At 37.9% G+C, this 8,965-nt stretch overlaps 1 pseudogene; it reads right to left on the minus strand.

Annotated features, from left to right (window-relative positions):
• Nucleotides 1-619: 619 nt before the first annotated feature.
• Nucleotides 620-1,286, minus strand: LOC115278734 (annotated as a pseudogene).
• Between the last annotated feature and the right edge of the window lie 7,679 nt (nt 1,287-8,965).

Consider the following 8,965-nt stretch of genomic DNA (forward strand, 5'->3'; position numbering starts at 1 on the left):
GGTTTTTAAGTGCAGTTAACAAAGGTCTAAGTGGATGATGACAAAAAAACCCTTGGTGACAGATAGTATCTGCCATTCAAATGATTCAATAGGTGTTCAAGAGGCAGAAAATAATCACTTATGTTCCCTGTCCAATTATGTAGCCATCAAAAATGTGTAAGCATTAAAGCCTATGCTAAGTTTCCACTAAGGTGAAGCCTGACATGGGTTACCACAGGTTTTTTTGTTTTTGTTTTTGCATCCAAGAAGGTATAAATCATTTACATGATAAGAATACTCCACACATAAGACCTTCAATACCATGTAAAATCTCCTCTAGGAAAGACAAGAGCTGTCGTCTGAATTAAAGATTTTAAAGTATCTTACAATGAAAAATACACAATATGCCTTAAACATTTTGCATGCTAAAATTTACATAAAAGAGGCTCAGCTAGAAGATAAGGCATCATTGACAATGGCTCAACGAAGTTCCAAATGGTTTAAGAGACCTGATCTTATATTAGTAAAATTCCACAGAATTTATTATCAATACTAAAAACCTCAGTTGCACATAAAGTAATAAACCTTTATGACGGCTCCTAAGGAAGAGCAGGGATGCAAGTTACACACGTTACGGAAGGCAAAGAGTAAGAGCAAAGGAGGACTCCAGTCGGAATGTTGGTTATGTTCACGCAGCTTCCTCTTGATTTAAACACTCATGACGCACTGAATGAAGTCATCATATGGGAAATTCACAACACCTTGCTGAGCAGTATCCCGTCTTCGAAAGCTGTCAGAGCTCGTAGTTGGACACAGCAGGCGATGTAGTCGTCGAAGGTGATCTTGCCATTGGTGCTGTACCGTTTTGCGATTGAATTCACGGCCTGGGGACTCAACCGAAATCCCATGGTGGTCAGGGCCTTCTGCAGTTCTTGAGGGTCTACTGTTCCCCTCCTGTCGCTGTCAAAACTGGTGAAGTGCTGTCTCCAGCCGTTCAGCACAGCCCGGAGTTCTTTCAATTCATTGAAACCCATTGCTCCTGACATGTCTCTATCCAGCATTGAAACCATAAGCCGACAAGTCTCTAGGTTAAAAGGTTCGTATCCTCCAGCAGTGCCTGGGTGGGTCAGACATCTCTGCAATTCATCCGCATCTATTTGCCCATCCTGTCCAGCTACAGCAGCGAAGTAACCGTACAGCGGATCCTGAGTTTGTCCGGGAAACGTAGGGCCTCCGGGGGCCCCTCCATACCCGCCAGGGTAGTACCCGCCGCCGGCGCCAGGGTGCCCCGGGTACGCCATGGTGCAGACTGCCGCTTTTATACTTTTTAAATTTTAATTTGTAAAGATCACTTATTTTAGAGAAAGAGGTATGCATTAAGAGCTTGTATTAGAGGAAACTGAGAGAAAGAAAAATAAATAACGTCTAAATAACTCCCTGGCTTTTTTAAAGCAATAGATGACATTATTTCTCATAAGTAAATCACACAGTTAATCAGCTATAAATCGTTTGCTCCTCCTGTTCTAGTTCTGGGAGCCTTGACTGTACATCACCTGCCAGCCAGGAAGCTGGGTAGTGCGTTCTCAGCTGGTCAAGGGACATGGGTTAGTCCTTGACCACCTCTGCTGGGCGTAGCCTTCCTACCAGCCTTGGACTGTATCACAGGGACAGAAATGACACTGTGACCTCTTTCATCCCCGTTTCCTTGAGATCAGAAAAAAGGATGGGTCAGAGAAAGATTCTTAGGACTTCAAAATTCCACACTTAACTTGATTTCAAGGAGTTTTTTATTTGAAAAGAAGCCGCTAATACTAGTGTGATATTATAAGACACAGTATTGTATAGTTCAATACTTAAAGGGAGAAAACAAGATCTCTGAATTATCTATCTAAATTATCTATCTATAAGACTATCTCTTCTATATTCATTCTCTCTCTCCTCTTCCCCTGGCTCTTAAATCCTGAAGGGTGCAGAAGGCACACACAGCTGGGCCTAAGTAAGTTGTATGCATATATGGGTTGTGTGTGTTAAACTATTTACACTGGTGTGTAGGAGGAAGGGAGAGATTCTGTTGCCTGATAAAGAGCAAGGCTAACACAGGAATGGGAATTGAGAATAATAAACATTAAGAGCTTCACCAGCTGACATTTAAAATGTTTACAAACCACAAAATTTCCATTAACATAAGCAGTGTTATTATAAAGCAATAAGACACAGCATAAAGAGACACACATACACAAATAATCTCTGTGCATTTCCTGTACTGGAAAAAATGATACCAGATGACCTCTAAGATTTTTACGGGATAAAGCTACCTTAGGCTTCGTTCGTGTGTAGTGTGGATACTGGTAGAGTTCAGAAAAAGCATAAAGTCTGAGGACATTTTCTTCTTTCAATTGCAACTAATTTCTTCCACAGAACAGTATGTTCCAGTGTTCCCTAACATCACAGTCAACCCCTATAAAGTATCTATTTATATTAAAAGATTAAGCTCTATTAATGTGCTTGAATTTTTTTTTCTTAGTGCTCAACAAAGTATATTAGTTCAGTGTGGGCTCCTTGACTTTTCTAATCATGTTTGCTAATCTACAAAATTCAGTAATTTGCGATGGATCTCCCTGTCATTAGTGTCAATTAGCGAGGCCCTCCCTTGTACCAGATGGTACTGGGAGAACAGAACAAGAGTGTGGGAATAAAATGTGTTTTCTAAAACCCTCCTACATGCCACTTTAAACAAAAACTGTGATTCTTTACCAAAAAAAATATAGGAAGAGTTGTGAAAATAACACCTTGTACTCATGGAGCATCTTAAACCCAAGGGAATACACACACATATATATACACACACACCACACACACACACACATACACACACACAAGGTTTCACTAAGGACTCCCTTATGAGCTGACTGTAGATTCAGAATGATAATAATTTCCCTTTGCATCTGAAGCAAAAATGGTAGTCTAGGCAGTCAGGCAGGGCCCTGTTTTAGTTCTGCCCTGTGCTTATTTTTAAAACCTTATTCATGGGGAGCCTGGGTGGCTCAGTCAGTTAGTTAAGTGATTTTGGCTCAAATCAGGATTTCACAGTTCATGAGTTTGAGCCACACATTGGACTTTGCACTCTGTATAGCCTTCATCAGGTCCTCTGTCTCCCTCTTTCTGCCTCTCTCTACTCTCTTTCTCTCTTAAAAAATACACACTTAAAAAAAGGTTTATTCCTTATAAATGAGGAATTAGCAAATCTTCCTTGTTCTGTCTTGCCAATTTAGGGTTTGGTTCCCAGGACAGGAGGAAAAAATTTGAAATAGTCTCAGTCTTTAAAAGGCCTGACATTTCATTTACTGTAAGCTGCTAACAAAAAGAAGCCAACTCTTATTCATCATTACAAGTCTACCTTGATTGTGGGCGCATTGCAGGCTCTCATCAAGTAGATGAGTGACTGAATAAAGGAATGGATGAATAACTGCACAAGTGAATCTGGTCTTCTCTTATGCATAAATTACTCTCTCTGAGCATTCAATATGGTCTTTTTGATCATACAATAACCACAATACTTCTGTATCTTTTCATGACATTGGCTTAGGTGAGTTTCCCTTCAGGAAAAGAGCAAACTACAATGATTTGAGTGGAATAGTTTATTTGGGAAGTGATCTTAGGAAGCATAAGTACTGAGATAAGGGAAAAGAAGTTTATATAGAGAGTGTCAATGATTCAATTATCATGGCATGATGCACAGTTGGCCTCAGTGCTTCTGGGGACTTCTTAGAGACTTGCCACCCAAGGGGCAAGGACACTGAAGTATTGATCTTTCAACTCCTGCCCATTACTGGTTAAGATTTACCCCTGGAAATGTTAACAACAGGTGCTTCATCCAGCCCCACCAAAAGCTGAGAAACCAAATCCACAGTGCTCAGAGTCAGAATCCATTAGCAAACACAAATGGTGAGTTCTGAAGAAATATGGGCAAGGCGTCCATAAAAACTGATCACTCCCACAGGTCAAGAGATTTTCAGCTTTTTCCCACTACTCTGTGACAACAAATGGCATACACCTATATTGTGGCAATGTGAACCAATTGTCATTTTACTGTTACTTTGGGACACTAGGTACACAGGTACAAATATGCATGCAGGTAAATGCAGCCTTCTTTGTCACCTTAATAACTGAACAACTTTAATTTTAGCTCTCTTAATTTGTTTTCAATGTAGAAAAATTGAACTAAGGCCCATGTGTACCTACCATGATGTATACATATCAAAACGGGCCAGAAAGGAAAAAGAAAGATCATTCATTTTTGCCATCAGTCCTGTTAAAATCTATAGTCTATATGCTAAGATGAACATCACGTTACAGCTCATGCAGAAAGACCACATTCCTAGATTCATCCAATACCAGTTACATTTTCCTCTTTTTAATTCCCGACGCCCCAGCCAGCATGAGGACCTCTCATCCCAAAAGACTTCCATAAAATGTTTAATTAGTATTCAAAAGTGAGGAGTTAACTCCACCTTGGCACACAAGTGACCAGGACTTTCTGTCCCCATCAGAGTTGTTTACTAGCATAGCATCTGTAATAATTTGATTTCCTCCCAAATTATCCCACATATCTTCATATTTTACCTTCCTATTGAGAAAATTTGGAGCACTCAGCATGAAATGACTTATGTGCTGTGGTTTGAAGGAGGAATATGCACCAAGTAGGAGTTCTTGGATTGAAGAAATACTTTGAGAAGGTTTCTTAGTATGCTACTCTCCTTAAAGTCCACAGGCCCATATGGCCCCAACAGTCTGTGTCTCTGCCCACACAGGAGCTCCTGATGTGCTTCAGAATGTAGTCAAATGTTCCCCCAAGCACACACATATTTAGGGCATTTGTTAAAGTCCAAATACTAAGAACAACCACAGAAGGGGTAATTAGTATAGTCACTGATGGATGTAACAGCTTTTTCAGTTCTAAAAGCTGCTTCTAAATCTTAAATCTGACTTAAATCCATGTTGCTACCTCAAAATTCACTCCTTTTGCTAATTTTCATCAAGGCTCTTGCAGTGATCACTTTTTTTAAAACGTTTTTTAGTCCCCACTGTCCAGTCAAGATACGTTTGATGATTTCCAATTCCTTATTTTTCTTTATCTCTTGCTCTATTAGGAATTGAAAAATCTATTTTATGGATTAGAAAACACTAAAGCTTACAAAGGTTAGTCAGGTGGTCCCAGGACACACAGCTAGTATCTGACAGAATCAGGATGTTCACCACATGACTGACAAACCAGAACTTGAGCCATGGTCATCGCAGATCTGGCTTGTGGGTCATTCTTGCAGCAGTGACATGACAGTGCCCAAAAGAGATGAAGAAGAAGATTGGTGGTGGGAGTAATAAGAAAGTAAGAGGGAACTCATCAAGACTGGGAATAAAGGAAAAGATCACAAGAAAAAAAATAATAGAGAAACAAACGAGTCAGGGAGATGTAATAATATTCTGCATGTAAATGGTAATATCTGTTGCCTCCATCTTATCAAAGTATTTTCTCCATATAAATTATCCAACATTCATACTATAATATTTGTTAGAACCTACTATGTTCCAGACACTATTCTAGGTACTGCAAATTCTGAAACAGGACCCTAGACTTCATAGATTTTCCACTGTAGTGTGGCAGAGAAACAACAGACAAAGAAACAAATGGATAGGTTATATAACATCAGGTAGTGAAGGATGGATCCTGGGGAAGAAGAAACTGTAGAATTATGCAAACTATTAAATTAGTTATTTAATTTATTTAAAAATTGAATTAAACAACTCAATTAATGCATCTATTCTACTAATCCACTATTCTAATTCCATTTCCAGTTAAACATCCAGTTAAAGTATCTAGTTCAGGTATCTCATTTAAGCATCTGGTTCTTTGGTGAATTAATGAATTTGATACTATTTCAAATAAGCATGCTTCACCGAATAATTAACCTTTGAATATCACTTGGTTGTAATTGTTATCCCAAAACTGCTTCTGGGAGGCAGAGAGACAGTATTCTCACTTTCCTAGGAGGAACTAAAGTCCCCAATCACTGAAGTGACTTCCTTCCTCTATCATTATAAAATCGGAAATGAAATCAAGAAGTTCAGAGATACAATTCACTGTTAATAATTATGGTGTTTGTTATAAATATTATTTCATATGCCTCTATTGGCTAGACAAGGCTTATACCATCATTGCAATTTCTTTTTTAACAGATGAGAAAACTGAGGAAAAGGACTATTTAGAAACTTATCTCAAACTCAGTGATGGAAAAATCTGAGCCCAAGTAGAATTTAGTCTCACATCTGTTCCTGTAGTCTTATGACACACCCTGTAACGTTCAATGGAGCAGCAAGCTTTCAGTGAATATTGACTCAAACTTCCTAGAGTAATTTGCAGAAGTGAACACACTTCAGCAAGCCTCACCTACTCACCCACTCAGGCTTCTTTAGAAGAGTAGTGTAATCTTGCAAAGGAATACATATGAGCACATTTCTTCCTAGTTTGCCATGTTCATCATTATGAATATTTACTGATTTTTCTAGAGTTTTAGGTATTTAGAAACTGTAAAAATCTGATAAGCACTAAGAACACTTCCTCTAAATATGTGTATACATTTTAGGATGTTTACAAACGCTTTGAAGCTTATTTTGGAAGCCACTGGGGGGTTCAAGTGAAGAATTTTTGATGAGGGCTAACAGAATTGTATACCCATGCTACCCAAGCAAGCAAACAAATTAGCCCGGTCGCTTAGTTATATCTCCCACGGCTTTCAGTAAAGGTAATGTTCATCAAGACTCTTCCAGAGTAAGAGGACTGTAGGCAGAGATGCCCCTAATCTACAGCAGGGTAGTATTGGACCTGAACCACACAAACTTAGCCTGATCCTGTGAACTTTATATTTTTGGAAATGATACTTAATATCTTTGTACTTTGTTTCTTTGGCAATGGAATATGAAAATAATCACCAGTCATTTTAAATTAGATAAAGTGTATCAAGTACCCAGATTGCTACTCACATTTCTGTAAGTACTACCTCATCGATCATTAGTTGGTTTACTGTTATTATCACCATGGTGTTAGGACTGTGAGTGGGTACTATATCAAGATGTTACTGTACTTCAGTGTGATAGAAATTTGACAAAAGCCTTTATCTGAGATGACAAATTATTACTAAACAGATAGTTCCAAATCTGATGAAAAGAAAAAACAAACATGATGCTATAATGACACTCTATACATTGTACAGATATTCTGTAAAAGGCAAAAGATTTATGCAATCTGAAGAGAAACCAGAGTCTGTACAGATATTTTATAAGAACACAATGCTATTTAATTGAAACAAAGTATAATGAAACACAAAGCATATATTTCTGTATTTCACCTTCTTTAACATTTCAAAAATATCTTCTGTAAAACACATTTATACAGATGAGATTTTCCTTGGACACATTTTCCATTAGCAGGATTATATCTCCAAATTTTGAAACATTACACAATGGTAAAAAGGATTAGCAAAAAGGAAGAAAAATTCCCTAACATGTTTTCTATGGCATCTAGGGGATATGCTAAACAACATCTGAACAAAGATAGCTGACTTTTCATTGCCCCCATTGATATGTTTGAATTTATTTATGAGAGATGGGACAGTCGGTATTTATATATTTGGATATATTTGTCTTAAATATTTACATTGTGAAAACTGCTTAAGCATATTAAGGATGTTTTGTGAATTCCTCACAAAGTTTCAGTTGAAATGAAGTTTGTTGAAAATGTCAGCATAAGCGAAACCATTTGTTGACCAGAATGAGCCTTATGCAATCCAGGTCACGGGCAGTAACAAAGTATATAGGTAAGGATATTCATTCTCACTGGCCTCCTTTTTTCTCACCCTTGAAATGAGATATAGCAGAGCTCATCTAATTAGAACTGAGTGCTCAGAATTTCTAAAAGGTGGAGAATATTTGTGCCACTCTATTTTCTTTCCTTTTTTAAATATTTTTTTTACATTTATTTATTTTTGAGAGACAGACAGAGCACAGGTGGAGGCAAGGTAGAGAGAAAATGAGACACAGAATCCAAAGCGGGCTCAGGCTCTGAGCTGTTAGCACAGAGCCCAATGTGAGACCCAAACTCACAAACCATGAGATCATGACCTGAGCCGAAGTCAGATGCTTAACTGACTGAGTCACCAGGTGCCCAACTCTCTCTATTGTCATGTAACCTCCGTATGGCAAAGATTGCTAATTGTCTAAACTCAAAGGCAATCTCATTCTATCCTTCTTTCTTGGTAACAGAAGCCCAAATGTCACTGAACAACTATATTCTCAGCCCTTTTGTAACTAGGTATGACCACATAATATTTGGCCAACAAGATGTACAAAAAAGTGTTTTGTGGGACTTCTGGGAAATATTTTTTAAAGAGAGAAATCTTGTGCTTTGCCTCCCATTCCATTTCTCTACCGCCTGGAGATGCAGACCTATTGGTAGAATATGTGTCACCATCTTGATTCAGACTGTGCCATTCTTAGGAAAGCAGGGCAGTAAAACAAATGGCGTTTAAGAATCTGATCAGTGTGGAACTTCTATACTCATCTATGACCACCTATCTCAGGATATGAAAGTGATACATTCCTATCTTTTGTTTTCCTGTAATTTACAACTTCATTCATTTCCAACCTTCATTATTTTTATTACTAAGTTTTTAAACAGGTTCTCTTTCCTCAAACTTGATATCTGGCTTTCATATCATTGATTGTCATCCATTTATTCACTTATTCAACAAATTTAAGAAGAATCTACCTTGTGCCAGTTCATTGGGCTGACAGCTGGTGATTGAGCAAAGAATAGAGTTGATAGGATAGTGGGGCTTATAGTCTAGCAGGGGGAACCAATTAGTAAACACATAATCAAATTAATTAAATATATAATTTAAAACTGTGATATAAAAAAGGAAATGATGTGATA

The sequence above is a fragment of the Suricata suricatta genome, chromosome 1, assembly GCF_006229205.1.
Source record: "Suricata suricatta isolate VVHF042 chromosome 1, meerkat_22Aug2017_6uvM2_HiC, whole genome shotgun sequence".
NCBI lineage: Eukaryota > Metazoa > Chordata > Mammalia > Carnivora > Herpestidae > Suricata > Suricata suricatta.